Here is a 19,653-nt window from a genome sequence, read left to right as displayed (position 1 = left end):
GGGCAGACAACATTTAATCCTTTAGCTATAAAAAAGTTATTGAAATTTTGGGTTTTCTGTTTAGTTCCCTTTTTTAGGGTGATTTCTTCAAAGCAGGTTAAATGACAGCTAATTGTGCTGCAGCATTTGGTAAATGTCATGTACCCTCCTTCTCCAAAAGCAGTGAAGTAGTGTAAACATGTGGCTTCTCTTTTCAAAAGATCTATCCAATAATTATCCTGGAGGCTGTTACAATATGCAAATAGCAAGGGGCATTCTTGTCTCCTAAATTAGACCATCAATATTGATTCAACATGGGCAAAAAGAAAACAATATTTCTGACCAAATGTTAATCCTGTTTCAGGACGGTGAACATAGCGTGGGGTGTCAGGATGTGAGCCGGGTTGGAGTTCTAGCGGCTCCAAGTGAGTGATTTCCTGAACCGCCACCCCGAGTTTTATTCTCCTCCCCTGCAGAATGCATGTTCGCTGTCTGGCCTGCCTGACACCAGCTCCTGGGAGGATCAAATGTGACGATGTTCCCGGTACACCATAATGTGCTAAACAAGTGTAGATTATTATCATTTCAGAAGAAACTTTGTCATCTCTGAATTATTAATTATCACTAATTTAAAATGTATTAAGCATCTGATTTGTTCTGGCTTCCTCACAGAATTTAAATCGCCCTTGGATAGGGCTGGGATGGAGTAACACTCTTTCATGGTAGGGAAACTGAGGCATGTCCCTCGTTCCTGAAACAGGCCTGCAGAAATAAAATCGACTGCTTTTATGTGTGTTCTGTTTAAATCATTTTCTCTTGTATATTATTAATGAATGTCACACACTTAGTCCAAATTAAATTCAGATTGCCTGACATTACTACATTTTTCTACAACAAAGAATTTCTCCTGAAAATTAAATGATAGAATCTTAAAATTGTCTGCTGTTTTAATGTAAACAGGACAGCCTGCATTTGGTTGAATTCCCCCAGCTGGCTGTGCATATATGTATTTGGAATTCTTGAACACGGTTGTCAGTGACGGTTCAGATATAAGTGTTTTTGCCATCACGCTAGGTCACTGACCCCTCCAGCTGCTGTCTCAGTGGGTGGTAAGAAACCAAGACACGCCCCTCATCTTTATTACTCTCAGATGTGAAATTCTCCCAGTGCATTTCCATAGGTCCTCAATATACAGATTACTTCCTAACGTCACTCAGATGCCTGTATTCTCAGAAATGCCAAAGAAAGGCACCCCTGTCATCTCTTAGAGTTCGTTTTCCCAGCTGAATTCATCAGGCCAAATTTAAAAGAGCAACATACAATGAAATGCTCATTTTTAATTTTTTTTATTCATTCCTCCAGATCACAGGTTTTACAAGATTTCTCTGACTCGGCGGTACTCTATTCCAAATTGTTTATTATTATTATTATTAATATTATGTAATCATAATGATAATTAATATTCCTTTTCAAGCCCAGGTGATGGTGAGAGAGATTTGTCTGGACCTTTTGGCACAGTTGTGCAAATTTTTAAGTCATTTCAGTGGAATATTATGGAAGGGTGTATTGGTAATATCAAAACTGCATTTAATTTGTGAAGAGGAAGGAAGGATAGCACATGAGAGACAGAAATCTGCTGTTCTCTTTGTAAGTGAAAGGTCATGCTACTGAGCACTGCAGGGTGGATTGGTGAGAAATGAGCTCCCGTTTGCTAGGAATTAGAATGAGTCTATCTGATTTTCCTTCACTTGTGACCTTTAAAGATGCAGCTTTTAGATTGATAAGCAGGTGGATGCTTTTAGTAACCCAATGCAGAATTTGTTTCATATAAAAAGACTATCTTTCAGACACCGAAGATATTGCTTCCACAAAGGGTTTTTTCCTCCAAAGCCTCTGGAGAAAGAAATTCAGTGATTATATCTTATCTGTCACACAAAGAGAAAATTCAGAATTACTGTATGTTCAATTAGAACATTTTTTTCCCCCTCAAAGCATTAAACATTTTTCTGGAACCCACATCCTCGTGTTAAGAATCTCTGGGAAGGCTTGACAGTGGGCAGTCCTCAGGGCTCTCCCCTCCGCATCTTCCGGCTCCACTCTACATAACCTTCCTCCACGCAGATAAAAGAGCTTCCCCGGTTGCTATAGTGATCCTTTCATGTTGGGCCCTGCGCTGTCTTGAAGGCAATCAGATGAGAGCAAGGAGTGGGGAGCAATATGGAGTTAATGTCAGGCGGCTGAAGGTGATCTCACTATTCTATTTGGAGATGCTTTGGTTTGCTGAAGACAAGATGGCGGTCAACGCAAACCCTCCACCCACCATGGGCCCAATTTGACGCTGGGATATTTAAACATCGAATTGTTCATGATCTGTGTAGACTCTAAACTGCCCTACTTTGTATTTTAAAAAAGGTTGAAGTAGCTTACTTCCCACGGCCAACAAGCTCAGATTTCTCTTCCTCTCTACTTGTTTTCAGTTCTTAATTACATCATCCATCTTATTTGTTCTAATTTCCTCCTTTTCTTTTCCTTATCCCCTCAGCCATCAACAGCTCGAGCCCATCACCATCTGTTTTATTTTGTCAAATGCTGGTGTTTTGTTGGGCGTCTGTGCTGTTTCTGCTTCTCATTTGATATTCCTGCCTGATAATAAATTCTTCATAAAGCACCCCGATCAGATACATCGGGTCTTCTCTTTTTTCCTGTGTACAGGTTTTAATTTCCTACTCAAAATCACAAATGAGGTTAAAAAGAAAAAAATCTTTCCTCCTGCACAAGATGCCCAACTTCTGAGATGTTTTAGGAGAAGTAGGGAGAGTGACTTTGGCCCTGCCAGTCTTGCTGCAGCAGTCGGTAGCAGGAGTGATCGGCTCTTAGAGTCAGCTTTCACATAACAGAAATTCTTCTTTCATTTAGAAAACAAACGCAGTTGTGTCTCATAGAGTCCACAGAGAGAAACAGTCCCATTGAAAGGGCCTCAGAACCTCATCGCTACCACGTACAGAAGATTCTAGCTTATCCTTAGTCGGGCCTTTGCAAATGCCGACCTCACCCCCTCATCCCTCCCTTCCACCATTCTTGGATGCGTGTGTGATTCCTCACTCGCTGAGAACCTTCCGGAATACAGTTGCAGGCTGTGAGCAGGACGAACAAGGTTCTGGTCCTCGTGAAACTTGCATTTGAATGACTTTGGACTTACCTAGAGGAGAGGAGATCACTCTAGGAGGCTCTCGAACTGTGCAGTGCGTCAAAGAAGCCACTCCACCCCAGATGGCTATTTGAGTTTGTCAAGCAGAATTGAATACAGTTAAAAAATCCACTTTGTCTGGAAGGGACAGACTGGGATTTCAAAATTTGTAGATGCTGACAGGAATATGCAGAATAGACAAACAAGATTATACTGTGTAACACAGGGAAATATATACAAGATCTTGTGGTGGCTCACACTGGAAAAAAAATGTGACAATGAATATATGTATGTTCATGTATAACTGAACAATTGTGCTCTACACTGGAATTTGATACAACATTGTAAAATGATTATAACTCAATAAAAAAAAAATGTTTAAAAAAAATCCACTTTGGCAGCTGCTCTCGCCACACTCCGAGTCCTCACTAGTGTCATCCATCCAGGGGCTACCAGGGGCTGCACGGACGGTGCAGATGGGGAACATGTCCGTCATCATAGAAAGTTTTGTGGTAATAGTGCTGCTCCGGCACATCCCCCATTCTTAAAGCTTAACTGAGGAAAGAAAGAGGCAAACGGGTCACTAAATAACCATCTTCTCTTTTGTCTCCAGAAATGTTTATACTTCTTTGAATTTCTCAGTTCATCTTGAGTAGAGTCATCCTGAAAAAACCGTTCTGAAGCCAAATCAGCATGGCATCATCCTAATCTGGGGGTGGTGTGAGGTGGACAGGGAGGCAGGACGGCGGGGGGGCCGTGTGAGTCACCTCCCTCCTGGTGGAATTAGAGAGCAGGGTCAGGATGGGAGGCTGAGCTCTCTCCAACTTTTCATTCACCCCTTCCGCAAACTTTTCTTAGGCATTGAGAGGCCACTGGGGTGAAGTAAATAAAACCCTTTTATCTCTAGTGGAAGGAGATGAGTGTCAACCAGTGACAGGGCAGCGGGATGAGTCTGGGGGGGACCCCCTCCCCCCGAGGGCACTGAACCTGACTCCTGGGGAGGTGGGAGGAGGGGGAGAAGAGGAGGGAGATACATGGGGGAGGGTCTCGAGTTGTGCCTGAGTGGAGTTTTTCTTTAATGCATCGTGCATCTCTTTAGCATAAACTAGTGTAAAATTCTAGGCTATGTAGAAACTGGGGCTGGCGATTGTCGATTATACAAAATAAACCATCACAAAATCCAAGCAGCAAAGCTTGGTCGTTCGTCTGAAATATTTGCTGTAAAATGTCATTTTTCTCCTGGTATTCTGGAAGGGAAGTATGCTTTTTTTGTTCTAAGTGTGAATTCCTGGAAGAAGAGCTGATCTCTCTCAGGTCTTCTGGCCACGCCGGCTTCCGTGCTGTGTCTGGAGCGCACCGAGCCCATTCTCGCTGTAGGGTCCTTGCTTTACGGCTGCATTTGCCTGGAACTAAAAAGCGCTTCGTCTCAGATATCCATTTTTCTGTCTCCCAGATGGTCTCCGGATTCCGCTCAAATGTCACTTCATCACCCAGGCCCTACCTGTGTAAATGCCTTTATGAAATAGGAGGCCCATATAAAATATTAGCCTCCCGCACACGGTACTTCCCACCTCCCCTTAATCTGCTACTTTAAGCCCTGACCATCACTTGGCATATTATATGTTATTGTCTCTTTCTGGTCTGACTCCCGTCTTTAGAATGTAAGCTCCGTGAGGACAGGGGCTCAGGCTTGCTCACGGCCATATATCCGACACCGACAAGAGCAGCTGGTATAGAGTAGGTCTCAATAAATATAGGGTGGGTGAATAAATTCTATCCTGATGTGTATTATAGGTCCCAAAATGAATAGTTAGCTTAGCCAGTCTTTGGATTGTTTCTTTATTGCTTCTGTAAAGATAAGTGATTTTTAAATTTTGTTGTTCAGTAATTCTCCGTAGCCAAGTTTTAGAGTCCATTCCCATTTTCATGGCACCAAATAATCATTTGGCAGAGCTGATGCCCTGTGCTGTCCATCAGATGCCCGGGCTGATCTCCAGTGTGGCAGCATGATTCCCTGCAACTGGACGCTCCTCCCTGGTACGAGACGGGAGGGCTGGCAGTGTCTGTGCGGCCGGATCATGGAAATGTCCAGGGACCACCCAGTTTCTCTGATTTTAAACCAAGCATCTGGGCTTGCCTTTCCCCACTCCATTCCTTCCATCCTACCCTTCAGCACTAATAACAAAACAGCCCCTATGAAGGCATGCGTTAGTCACATCCCCAGGAACCTTGTTGTCAAGGCGGTAGATTATCAGTGTCAAAACTTCAGAAGAAAAACTTTGGTGCAGGATACAATCAGGCCTTTTTCTCGCATAGCTTGTCATTCTTAATTGAGAGACCACAATGTGTTCTTGCCTCTCTTTGGATCTTTGGCCCTAAATCTAAACATGAGAGAAGAGGAAAGGCAGTGTTTCAGACAGGCAGTGGTTAGGATAAGGGGTCAGGAGAGAACTACTTCTCTTTTATTGATTTTGTGAAATTGTTTGAAGAATGATTCAGCATTTGGGGGTATAAAAATAACAGCTTCGAGTCGCTTTTCAATTAGGCGAATGTACTCTCGCTGAAAGGTTCTGTTGTTCTTGAAATGCACTTTCCTTCTTGTCCTCCCAGAGCATCTTTCCTCAGCAGTGATGAGACAGGAGGTACAGCCACCTTCCGGACACCCCCTGCCTCTTCCCTTCCATCTCTCTTTTGTGAGGCTGAGTCGCCAGGCAAACTCACTGGCAAAATTGTTCCTTAACTGGGGAGAAAGGCAGTTCTGTAAAGACAGGCCCTGTTCCGAACATAACAAATTGAACCACCAGAATGCATGTCTTCCCCTGCTTAGGTTTTGTTTCAGCGAGAAAGCCTGAGTGGCCGCGGGCTGGGTTTCAGGGAGGCATTTATCTTAACATTAAAATATTCCCAAGGTTTAATTTTTTATATTATTATTTAGAGCGCAGTAATGAGAATTTTGTTTCATTACTGTGTCCATTGTCAGGTCACTGAATTTAAATTCCTTTTAAAACGCAGACAGTAATGAGTTTTCTATATAAGCTGAATGCCCTGGGCTTAATAAACAAAATGGCCAATAGGTGTTCCCCTGGCCTAAGAAAAATAAAACCCCCTTGGATGGCCTTTTTTGTTTATTTGTTTGTGTGTCTATATGTGTGAAAAAGAGGCTTATAATGTGGCATTATATTACCCCTCGTTGAATATTTATCACAGCGGGTAATACATGTTTGCCCTACATACAAAATACAAACTTCAGTGGGCATAAGGCTAGTGGCAATTTTAAGTTCTCTAATTAAAAAGAAAAATTAGTTGTACACATCTAAAATCCTTTAGAAGAAAAACGGAAGGACTAAGAGGTGATTGTGCTCACTCTCGTCTGTGCTTTTACAGTTCACACGTGGCTTTGACTTCAGAGTGTCCGTGATGCTCTCTTAGAAATTATTTCAGTAACTGTGAGGTGATGGGTGTGTTACTTCACTTGATCGTAGCAATCACGTCACGATGTATACGTATGTTATATCATCGTGCTGTACAGCCTAAATGTGTACAGTATGTATTGGTCTGTCATGCCTCAATAAAGCTGGGAAAAATTATTTCATTTTCTCCTCACAGCAACCACATCTATGATAATTTGATAGACGAAAAATACTGAGTCTCAGAGGCTCACTAGGCAAAAGCAAATACTGAGTCTCAGGGTTTGAGGTTTGCTCAGTGGCAAAGTACATGCTTAGCATGCACAGGGTCCTGGGTTCAATCCCCAGTACCTCCATTAAAAGTCAATCAATCAATCAGTCAATCAGTCAATTTAATTGCCTCCCCCTAGCCCCGACAAAAAAATAAAAAGACTTAAAAAAAGGTTTGGAGTTCTGTGCTAGGCTCACGGGACTTGTGGCCACCGAGCTGCTATGTCCTGCAAGAAGGGACCTGCAGTGGGAATTCACTTAGAAGTCGTGAGTTCTGGGCTCAGCCCCAAACTCTCATGTGCTCTTGGACAGATGGCTTAATTTCTCTGCTTACTCATTTATCAAAGTGAGGCTACTAATACCCACTTTGTATTTGTTTTAGGATGAAATGAAACAAGTGAAAATACTCACTAGTCATTCAGTGACTACTTTTCTTCATATTTCTAGTCCAAGACTAATGTTTCTCTTTAAAACTGCAGTTTGGATCATAGACACTACACCTATAAATGTCTATCACAGTTTCCAGGCTTCAAGACAACTAGCTGGGTGACTTTGAACAAGTAAGTAAACTCCCAGTGCCTCAGTTTCCTCTTCTGTAAGATGGGGGCCAGAACTTCACTGGGTTTTTGCTGAGATGTAGGAGTTCATGCATTGGAAGTGCTTTGAACACTTTCTATCAGAGTAAGTGCCCAGCACAGGTTGGATAGCGTGAGCTATATAATATTAGCCTTTCTCCTTTAAATGATAAATTGTGTTCACAAATGCATCTAAAATCACTGTGCATCTAAAATGAAAACGTTTTAGTCAGTTCTAAAGTGTTTGATCTAATTTTAAACCCTAGTCTTTGGACTGTATAAATCAAGGGGTTGGCAATTTGGTTTCTGATTCCTTGGCATTGACTGATCAACATTTGGTTCATTGGTGAGCATTTAAGAACCACCAGTGAGAGCGTAAGAAATTAGCAATCCTTCATACTGTCAGGAAGCATTGAGATTGAGCTGTCAGAGGCCGAGGGTGAATGCTTCATTGGACTGAGCCACTGAACCAGTTGGATTCTTTGTCTTCCGTGGCATTCTTGGATAGAGTCCATTTAACTAGGAAGTAAAGACTTGGGCCAGTTCATTTAATAGGAAAGAACTTCGAAAATTCTGTGTTAACCACTTAGACAGATTGGAAATGGGAGAATGTTGGTTATGAGTTACGAAGCTAAACGTCTTTAAAAAGAATTCAGGAAAATAGTATGGCATGAAGTAATACGGAACCGTGGACTTCAATATACAGCCCAAACCGTACCTTTAAAGCATTAGAAAAAAAGTTTCCTTGTCTGTCTTTTTAATTCATCAGAATGACCCTTTATTAAATGCTGGGGTGGAGCGGCGGTGATGAGGAAGCGAGAAAGGAGAAACAGAGCCCTTGGAATCGTGGCTGGTGACAGATTCCACACTTGTGTGGATGCGCTTTATTCATTTTTGATGACCTTCTTCCCCTGTGTTTTTCCTTAAAAAAAAAAAAAAAAAAAAAAAGAAAGAAAGAAAGAAACCCTGTCTGACTGACTATAACCTTTAAAAACCGGTAACTGGTAAACCGAAGCAGTGAAACTGACATTAAAATCCAGTGAAGAGAAATGGAAGGAGGGAGCATTACTCTAGCAAGGGGCTGGCCAGCCCATTGTCCCCCTGTTTGGTGCCGGGAATAAGAATGGTTTCTTCTGGCAATGGCCATCATCGGCAATGGTAGTATTAAATTATTTCCCGGGGGTAGGGTGTAGCTCAGCAGTACAGTGTGTGCCTAGCATGCGTGAGGTCCTGGGTTCAATCCTCAGTACCTCTGTTAAAAAAATACATAAATAAACCTAATTACCTACCCCCTATCCCTTCCTCCCCCCCAAAAATTCACATCTATTTCTGGTAGTAATCATACAATAATAAATCATCTCTAGGCCATGAAATGATTGACCCATTTGTAGGAGCAGTCTTCAAAGTGCAAGCACTACTCTGTCCCGTGCTGGTCTGTCTGCCTTACCTTCTCCCCTGACACACCGCGCGCACACGCACACACACACGCACACACACACACATACACATGCACACAGCCTGTGCTCATAAACCTCCCCGCTGTTCCTCCAGGTCCCCCTGCCTGGAATGCCTCTTTCAGCCTCAATAATTCTGTCATCTTTAGGAGCTAGTCCAAGGCCCAAATTCCTTAAGAGCTTTCTCCCCACTGGATAGGATTTTTTTCTCCCTGGATTGGATTCAGTCCAGTTCCAGATGTATTTCTTGAAGGTGAGGCCCTGGACATCCCACCCAGAGCACAGTGGGCATGGCTTCTGCTCTCAAAGACCTTACAGGGCAGGAGGGGATGCTGGGGAGATCAGGCTTGTAGCAGATGGTGGAGGCTAAGACAGGGGGGACAGGGTCCTCGGGGAGCTCAGATGGGGTGCCTTACCCCCAGACCTTACCCAGGCTTCTTCACAGATCTCACTTTGCCCTAAACATCTAGAGCAGCTCTAGAAGCTTCCAGGGAAATTGAGGTTTAATTTCAGGCTGCCTTGCATTCTTCTCTTTTCTGTATGTTGTCTCCCTGGCTGGATGGTAACTCCCTTGAGGGTAATGGCCTTTATTATTTTATTTTTTTATGCTGCCTTTTAAAACTCGATAGGGTCTCACACAGCATCCAGTGGATGGAAAATACTCAGTAAATACCGATTCGCTGAACACCTCTTCCCTTCCCTCCTCTTTTGGCTTCGCACGGGGATGATTTCTCACGTTCCTGCACGTGCCTTCCGTGGTTTGATGATGGCTGGTCTCCAGACCTTGTTTGCTTACGGCCAGTGAACTCCAGCTGACTAGAGTCGCTGTCTCTGGCATTTGGTTCCTAGGTGGGAGCGTGCCTTCTTTCTGCCATCCGACCTTCCTGGGGCCCATCAGTTACACTTCCGGCTCTCCAGCACACTCTCCCACCCCCTCTCTCGCACAGCCTCTAAAATGGTGTCCTCTTTGGGGGACTGTTTTCCTAATGAGGGCCGAGTATAATTTAGGGGCTTAATTTCAGAAAACTCTCTGAGGCAGCAGACCCATAAAATGTTATGATTCACGACCACTTGTTTTGTTCTCATAATGCAACCTAAACTAAAGAGCCATTCATCACAGCCATAAAAGCTGCTCATGGCTGTCTTTGGTATGTCGTGTGGAGGATAATTCAGCCCACGGAGAGGCAAGAGATGGATTCGTGGGGCCATTTGCCTTGGTGTGCGTTAAGAGCCAGTCATTTCTGAGCCCTGTGGAAGACTCTATTTTACTGTAAAACCCTGAGTTCTTTCTTAACCTCACTTAGTTTTCCTTCTCGTTGTAATATCGATGTATCCTCACTTGCAGACCCTCTCTTTCCCCTATAAATCATTGCCAAGACCTGACTGTGCCTTCATCCGTAGCCCTTGTAGGCTGCTGCCTTCACCTGTTAAGGTTGGTGTATGAAGACACATTGGCCAGAAACCCAACATGCAGTCTCCACGGAGGTACCTCGGTCATCTGTCAGCTCTAACAATGCCTGGGAGAACCCTTGGTCCTGCCCTCACACTTCCCCAGAGATCAAATAACCAACGTTTTCCTAGAAATGAGTGAGAAGACAAAGCGTGTGGGCATTCCAGGCTATGTTTTCCTAGTGTTATGGTGGAAATTCAGTGTTGCTTGTTCACGCAGATTGCTAACTGTGGTGTCCTCAGTAAAACTTAAGAGACCTTCTTGTATTGTGATTCATATGTGAACACTGGGATGGATGCCATGTATGACCTTTTATGTTTCTTCATAATCATGTTTATCTAGATCGTCACACTTTAGAAAGGACATATGAGATAATATTCCGGAAGTTAAGGACTTAGGCCGTAGAGTGGATGAACCTGGGTTTGAATCCTGACTTAGGCACTTATTCAGCTGTGCTTCTTAGATGGGTTGCTTAACCTCTCTGTTTCCTCATGTGCAAAATGAGGTTAACTCTCCCTGTCCCATAAGGTTACTCTGAGGATAGAATGAGATAATCCGTTTCAAAGTCACCAGGGTACTTGGCACACAGTAATCCGCGATACTTATCAGCTCATTTTTATTAAGAGCCTACCAAAAAAATAGTAGAAGGGGAGGAACTAGAAGGAACTTACCGAATTCAGAAAAACTCAACAGTTGCAGCAAAATTCCAAGATGGATGACTTACATGTCTTTGATACACGCTGTGCTTCATGAAGCCAGCTCAGAATGTGCTGTAAAGAGAAGTGCACCTGAAAAATGAGCCCGTTACTTAACTCCCTGATTAAGTGTCAGTGACATGGTGTTTTGTCTCCTTCTTCCGTTAGCTATTAAATACAGTATTTTAACTTACCTTTGCACATCAGTTGTTTAGCTGAAAAGTACATCCTTTTTTGTCTTAGGAACTAAGCTTTTTTTCATTGAAAACCACCGTACTTACAGACAGCTCGTGTATTTCCACTTAAGGTGCACCTTGTGCTGCATATTTGCCCTGGATCCAAAGATCCATCTTTTTTAGCAGACTCATTTTAAACGCTCCTAGAACTAAATGATTTCCTTGAAGAACAGGTCTCATTATTTGGCAGATGAAACTGGCAGTGGCCATTCAGAATCTTCAGCTGGAGAGCAATGATTTTCGAAAGCTCAGCAATTTTGAAATAAGTTTATGCATAATTAATAATAGGAAATTGGTAAAAAAAAAAAAAGGTATTGCAGAATTGTTTGGAACATATCTTTGTCCCCCTTTTTAAAAATCCATTTCCCCCTCCAAGAGGTAGAAATAGCATTTATCTTTGCTGTCTCTTTAAGCTCGAGTCTTCAGGGGGGAAAAATTCCCTGGAGCCAAAGTCTTGATGCTGATGGAATTAATACCCCTACTATTTATTATTTCTTTTCATTGAGAGTTCTGGGGTCTTCCCTGCACTTCAAAAGAAGCCTGCCTCCTATGCTCTGGAGAAGTTTGGTCGCTCAGAAAGGCTTGGCAGAACTGTGGGCAAGAGTCTTCTATGATCCATGGCTTTAGGAAGACTTCAGCAAAAAGACACAGCCTGCCTCCTTTTTTAGCTCTTTTCCCCAGTGAGTGAAATGGAGTCTGCCTTGTACTTGGGTGGGTTTCCCCATCTCCTGGGAGTCCAATCCATTAATAGCTAACATTAGGTCATGGCCAGAGGGGCCACAGTCCTCGCCGCTGTCATTAGTGAAATCTCATTTCTATTCCAGTGAGAAGCTGAAATTGACAAACTGTCTGCGGAGCTGTGTGGCTCTTTGCCGCCTGTTTTTGAGCAGGACACATTAAGTATAAGTTACTTGTCATGGTACAATTCCTCATCATTAATCACCGAGAGACCACATTCTTAGGTAAATCAGTAAACTTGTTGATAAAGCCACATCTTGATAAAAAAGGTACCTTCCTGACATCTTCTCGTCTGCCCGCCCGGTCTGCAGTGTTGCCGCACACCCAGAGCAAGCTGCTTTATTCCGTTCTGATGATGGCGATGCGCCGTGGATCTGTGAGATCTGAGCCATTGCTGCAGCATGAGGCCTGCTTTGATTTGTATACAATATGAATAACTGTCTGTGTATTAGGCATGCTCTAATTTTTTTCATCTTCTGTGCCTACAGGGACTACATTACCTTATCAGGGTAAAGTTCATTCGGTAGGACTGATAATTAATCCCCTGTTTCCTTTTCTTTTCCTGCTTTCTTATCTAGTGGCTACATTCTATATAAATTCCAGCATTTTTCATCACTATGCCAAATAAAGCAATTTGGGGATGCAAGCAATAAAAAGCTTATTTTTATAACCCCTCTAGAAAGGAAACTGCACAGATTCCATTTCAGTGGGGGAAAAAAATCCATTATGTGGCCACATTTACATCTACTACTCAAACCAATTGTTGGAGCAACCGGTTGTCACTGATGAGTTTCTGGTCTTCTGAGAATGTCCCAGAAAAGATGGTATGTTTGTCTGAGATATTTCGACTCTTGATGCCTTCCCTGCTCACACCACACCGTGTGCTCCTTCCCTTGCTGTGTCATTTTTAAAATAGAAATGAGACTCTGGTAGAGGTTATTAACTCAAGATTCACATCCTTAACTGGATAGCAAATGTCTTACTAATTGAGGCTTGTATTTAACTGGATTAAATCAAAGTGGCTTGATGTTAGCATGCCGTGCCACCAAGTCTATTGTCCTTTGATGAGAAGGGGCACAACTTTGTATCGCCCTGCAGTGCGCAAGTCTCACACTCGTCCTAGGTCACGGGCTTGCCGTAATTTCATCTGGGGACAAGGGAACATGGCAGCTCACTGAGCTAAATATTTCAGATGTAGGAAGGAATATAGTTCTAATTAAACTGAATCTGGTGCCCGTGGCAAAATAATGTGCTTAATGTGTCGGGGTATGTGTGAAAAATTACATGTATTTCCATCAGTTGGTTTTTTTCCCCCTCTCTCATCCTTCCTCTTTATGACTGCTGCCTCTCCCACCCCAGCTCAATTTTGGATACTGTTATCGTAGAGGAATTATTTCATTACTGATACTGGACAGCACAATAAAATCTGGAGAGTCATAACAGTTACCCTGAACATTAAGTGTGTCTCTTCTTTGCACTAGTAGGAAAGAGTTCAGGCTTCTCCTATAAGTTAAAGAACAAAGAAGCATAATTTTTCTGCGTTATCTAATACAGAATAGCAGGTCCAAACCCCTGGGCTCCTACCGGGTTTTCATTTAGAAAAGAATAGCAATTTTAGCACAAAGTAGATCTTGAATATTCAAGAGAAGGTCAAGGCCGAGCACAGGATTTTTGTCTTCGTGGCTTGACACTTTTCTGTTCGGTGCTCTTTGTGCACAGTTATTTGACTTCAGGGGTTAAATGTTAAATTTGGCCAGTTTCATTTGATAACTCAGCCCTAGGCATCAGCTACCCAAACTCCGTTTCTGCAACCTTGAAGCACCTGTATGACGATACTGTAATTAGAAATAAGCGCTAAGGCATCTAATTTCCTGATTTGTGGGTTGTCCTAGGTGACAAGGGGCCCAGAGGGACGTGGGCTTGGAAGGTTTGCCATTCTTAGAGGCTGTCTCACCCAATCCTGGATATCTGCCTCCTTTCCAATGGCCTCTGAGGGCTTGATTCAATGGTCGTCTTGATTTAGGTGACACCCAAATCTGAACACACCATCTACTCTTCCCTGCCCGTGTCCTGCGGGCTTCCCAGCTTCATTGATGAGTTCTAGCCCTCCAGACTCGCCTGGGCATTTACCTCCATTCTCTCCACGCTTCTCCCACGCCACCACTCAGAGGTCCACCAGGCTGCATAAACATCTCTTTTGCAATTCTGGGATCTGATCTTTCCTCTTTATGACTGCTGCCCCTCCCACCCCAGCTCGGGCCAGCACCCGTTTGCCTGGCAGCGCTCCAGTAACCTCTCAGCTAGTCTCTTCACGTTTGTGGTCCCCCTGGTCCCCACACTCATCACACACACCACGCTCAACCCACCTTATCTCTGTAGAATCCCCTTCATGGAGAACAGTGTGCTACATGCTTCTTCAGTCCACTCCATCCACACTCACAGGCATAACCTCCTTCTCTCACTCTGCAGCATCCATAGGTTAAAGTCTGCACCCTTTCCGCGATGTTCAGAGCCCTCCCTAGCAATCTCCACGTAAGGTCCTGTTTCTCCCATCTTAACGCTTCCTCTTCTCTAACACATTCACTGGCTCTTTATCACATCCTGTCTTTTATCTTGCTTCCATGACGACCTGTCTCATCTATCCTGCTAAATCCTGAGTTCCCAGGAGACAAGTTCTTCTTCCTTAACTTACTTCTGTCCACCACGTGTTGTGATAATAAACTGACCAATAATAATTCTAGCTAACATTTACTGAGCATTGACCATGTGCTGATTACTGGTCTAAGCGCTTTATATATTTTTTCTCGTTTTAGCTCACAAAAAGGTATTATTGGAGTGGGAAGGGATAAATTTGGGAGTTTGAGATTTACAAATGTTAGCCCCTCGATATAAAAATAGATTTTAAAAAAGTTTCTGCTGTATAGCACAGGAAACGGTTCAATATCTTGTAATAACCTTTAATGAAAAAAATATGAAAACATTGTACGTGTGTATATGCATGACGGGGACATTGTGCTGTGCACCAGAAATTGACACATTGTAACTGAAGGTACTTCAATTAAAAAGAAGATACTATTATTATTATTATTATTATTATTATTATTATTATTATTATTATTTCCTTTTGTAACTGTGCATATGGAATTCAAAGAGTAAAGATCACTTTTCTGCGACCTAGACAAGACCTCATGACAATCGACAGGGCATATTAGGGAGCGGATTGGGGCAGCCTTGAAACTGGACCATGAGGACCTGGTGGAGGAAGGAGTGAGACTTGCAGGGCAGGTGGTGAGAACCCTGAGCCTGTAAGAATGATGTCAGGGATGAAAGAAAGTGGTGATGGGAATGAATGCTGATCCTTGGCAAGCAGTAGGGGGAGGAGTCCCATGGAGCTTGGTGCCCCTCCCCCTCACTCAGTACTAAGCACAGCAGGCTTTGTACTCCTCTGCCCCTTTCTACTTCCGTCCTGTCTCTCCCGCTGAACGCTGAGGTCCTTGAGGAAGGGGGATGTAACTTACTCGTTTTTGTCGTTTCAACATTCAGTCTGTAGTAAATGCACAATCGGTGTCATTTGATGATGACCATGGAGCAAAAGACTAAACTAACAGGCAGCCTTCCCTCTGTTAGTAGAAGCCTCCTTCTGTGAAGCACGAGGATGGTGTGGAAAACCTATCTGGAGGAGGGACTTCTGCGGTAGAGAAGGGCTTCTCTATCTCCCCCTTTTTTTTTTAATACCAATTTGACCACATTAATTGTATTGCTGTAAACCTCTGGCATTAGAGGGGATGGACTGAGGTGATTACAACTAGCATTCTTTCTCATTAAGTTCTGGTTTGATCTGGAAATTCAGTGGAATGGTCGCCATGATTTCCGTGGACTGTAGTGTTGGTGTTCTTGTTAACGATGGTGTTCTGCAATTCCGTGCTCCTGAACGGAAGAAGAAGGCATACCTTACGTTTCCCTGCATTTCAGGGAGCTGGGAGTCCTGTGTCATTTTTCAGGCCAGGCCTTCAGCAAGTCTCTATGGCAGCATTAGAGCTTGGTGGCTGATCGTGAGCTTGCCAGGGTGTCAGTGCTGTATCATAAGACTAATAGGTGAAACAAAACAAAAAACTTGTCAGAGCGAAAGAGAATTAGCTGGCTGACTTTGCGGTGGGCGGAGGTGTGGCTGGTCAGTATGTTCCATTCTACTCAGGCTGGCTGGTGGCTACCAATTGTAAGATGCTCCGTGGCTGACAAGCCTCCCCCAGCCTGTACTTTGCCCTCAGGCTCGCAATTTACTGGATGCAATCTCGTTGAGAAAATGTGGTCTTTATTAGTGTTTGGCGCCGATCGACTTTTCTTTGTCCGCTTCTGCAGAGCTGGTAGGATGCTTAGTGCAGAGAAGAAACTGGACGGATGACAGTATGGGGACAGGAGAACGGGAGGTTTCAGGTGCTCAGACCCAGACTGCTGGCTTAGTGTAGAGATGACTTGAGCACATGGGGTAGAAATAGCTCATTTGCACCCACAGAGCTTTTGCAGCGTTCCGGTCGACGACTAATCACCGAAGAATACACTTGTCAATAAAAGCGGAGTAAGTTAGTTTCCAGATACGTGAAAAATAAATGTATGTGTAAAAGACAGCTCTTGCCCTCCAGATGTTCATGATGTAATGAGAACACAAATCTAATGTGTATCTTGACATCCTCCAAGTGTTACCGTGGGCGTTCTGGACTTTATATGTAATATTTGATTTTTTATTGTGTGGGTATAGGTGCATATTCTCATTTAAATTTCTCTACTGATCTCTGCCTGGCTTTGTCTGTTGATTTGATTCTGCTGTGTTGGTCTAATGCAGTCTACAGAAAGATTTGTGAGCGGCTTTCTCCAGTTCCTCTCCCGTACTCTTCCATGTGCTGTCTCTTTAAGAAACGCTGCCCACACATGTGACTTTTCTCCCCCTCAGTCTTGCTGGTGCCTGTTGTTTTAAACAGTTTCTCAACTGACAGGTGCTACTGAGTAGCTTCTTAAGCACAAATACAAATGCTTTGCGAGTAGAAATTAAATGCCAGAGAATCCGTAAGAAATATAAATCATAGCCATTTAAAACAGTCATCCTATAAGGAACTGCAGAAATGAGAAATTAATAAATACTGCCATAGGCATTAAATATTCACTGCCTACTACTTCGGAAATGGTATAACAGCATCATTTTTTAATGATGGGTAATGATAAAACACATCAATTTTAAATAACCTGTTTTCTCCTTCCCTCTCTCTGAAGCTATGAGTTGGCAAGCTTGAAATTAAATACAAGTAAATGCAATAACTAAGCTCCTGCTAACCTTAGTCGTGGGACAGACACTTCTCTGCTTTCTGAATGGTCCGTGGCTACCTGAAAAGACTGATAAGTTGAAAATTGGTGCTAATGGGATCAGCTTGAATTTAAAGAAAAAATACATCTTTCTTAGCGGAAAACAAGAAATGCAGAATCTTAAATAGCAAATGCGCCATTATCCTCTAATGCTTTCTTATTTGTTTCCTTATTAAGGCTCACTGAGCCCTCTTAGAATAATTAAAATGAACCTGTAACGATAATACATTTCTACTCCTTTGCCTCCACCTTCCGCCAAATCCTTTAAAAACACCTTTATTTTTAGTCATGCTTCAGTTGTTATTTAATAAGTTACTTGCAAAATACCAGAGTAGGATCAAGGAAGAAACAATGATAATATCTTGGATTCATATGTTTCTTTGCTATGAAAAAAAAAACTGTATAGAGCCTTTATCTTCAATCTTATATGCCACACAAATTTAAGACAGATTTTTCTCTCTGTCTCATAGACGGAAACACTAAAGCATCTGTTTCCTAAGGTTACGTTGTAAAGCAATGTAAGAGCTTGGAAGTCCTAAGAGGAAGAAGCCCAGGGTGCTATGGGACCAAGGCTAAGTGGGATCCTGAGCCTGTCTGGAGATGGTGGAGTCCGGTCGGATCTCATGCAGGAAATGGTATCTGAGCTGAGATCTGAAAAATGAGTTGGACTCCATCAGGCAGCAAAGGAGGGAGGAGGAAGTCAGGGAGAGATGGAGTTGCTTTGGGAACACATAGAAATAGCCACATCTCTGCAACCATGGCAAAGCTGAGGGGGCAACACGACGCTGTAGGAGGACCTGATGCTGAGCAGTGGTGCAACACAGGGAAGGATATTTGTGGAAATTAAAGAGTTTGGTTTTCTCCAGTGGGGTTTGGTTTTGTTTTGTTTTGATAATTCTCTATCTCAAGCTGGTTAAAAGAATGGTGGGTGACCCTTGATCATGCTTGAAATGTGTCATCTTGATTGATGGGGGAAAATATCTCATTTACCTCTGCTGGAAAGGACCCTGGTGGGGATGGAGGGCGTCCTGAATCAAATTCCTGGGAAGGGGGTTTGTAGAGGAAGCAGCACACGTGGGAAGAGTCAAGAGGGGGCAAAAGGGGGAGTGCTTGTGGAGAAACAAGCCCTGATGGGGAAGAGACACAGGATCTGCGCTCCCGGAGTGGCTGCTGGGTTCCTGGGAAGCCTCCCCACCCGGAAAACCCTGGTACTTAAAGAAGTTTGAAGCATCCAGTGTGTAAGGAGAGATGGAATGAAGTTATTAACAGCGTGAGGACGATAGAAATCAGTCTCATCCGATGGCTCTACCTTCTTTTCACGCCAGTTCCTCCCAGCTTTTGGGCTGTCATTGTCACCCCTGCATTCCCCCCAACCCCCAGTTTTTAGGCACCAAGCTACAAAGGACGGGAGTGACTCCAACAGAAACACCGCCAATGGCATTATTACCCTGGACCATTGTCAGGATTTCGTATTAACAAGTTGTGTGAAACTGAAATGGGGACAAGGGAAGTAGACTCTTTTAAGCCCAGCCATTTTGTTTTTCAAGGGACAAATCTCCCTGGGTGATAACTACCAGATTGATGGGGCTAGCAAAATGGCACTCAGAACGGAGAACTGTTAACACAGTGTGTTAGCGGTGCTCGCGCTTAAGCACCTGGGGCCATTCCGTGATTCAGAGCAAGAAGTAGGAAACAAGCCCCTGTTGTGTAAAGAGAACCTGGCAGGAGTAGTCGCTGGGTTTCCATTTGAACAGAACTCCATTAAGAGATTACTAACTAAGAAGCACTAAGGCTTGTCGTTGAATAAGCTATTGAAATCAAACCCCAAAGCTCGTCTAGGTGAATTCACACGTTCCTCCACCTGCAGAAGTCGGCTGGAATCACACACACACACACCCCCCTCATGGCAATATTTAAGAGCATGGGGGAGGGGGTCTGACATTCAGGGAAAGAAAATAGACCTCAAAAGCCCACTGAAATGTATAGTGATTTCTATTAAATGGGTATGAAGATCGCCACTCCAGTATGTCAGCGTATGTCTTGACTGTGACACTTCTTTGTCATGTACTTTTCAAAGATGGCATGGAATTTGTCACTAGCTCTAGCCAGCTCATTCTTTCTCCAGGCGATGTTTTGATAAATGCTGATGAGTTTATAACTGTAAAAGCAAATGACATTTATAGTGTGTATCACGCTTTACCCATTGCATAATTACATGTAATGGCTTTGCACGTAGAAAGGCATTTACCGTTTACTTTTGTGTAAAATGACAATCTAAACCCCCAGGCCTACATTTTCTTTTTTTTT

At 43.3% G+C, this 19,653-nt stretch overlaps 1 protein-coding gene across 9 annotated transcripts in view; it reads left to right on the top strand.

Moving 5' to 3' along the window:
• CADM1 (cell adhesion molecule 1) overlaps window positions 1-19,653 on the top strand; it is a 321,388-nt gene that overhangs the window by 199,055 nt on the left and 102,680 nt on the right. The window lies entirely within an intron of this gene.

The sequence above is a fragment of the Camelus dromedarius genome, chromosome 34 (assembly GCF_036321535.1).
Source record: "Camelus dromedarius isolate mCamDro1 chromosome 34, mCamDro1.pat, whole genome shotgun sequence".
Classification (NCBI taxonomy): Eukaryota; Metazoa; Chordata; class Mammalia; order Artiodactyla; family Camelidae; genus Camelus; species Camelus dromedarius.
The sequence above is the reverse complement of the archived record's forward strand: the minus strand, read 5'-3'. Positions and strand labels throughout refer to the sequence as shown.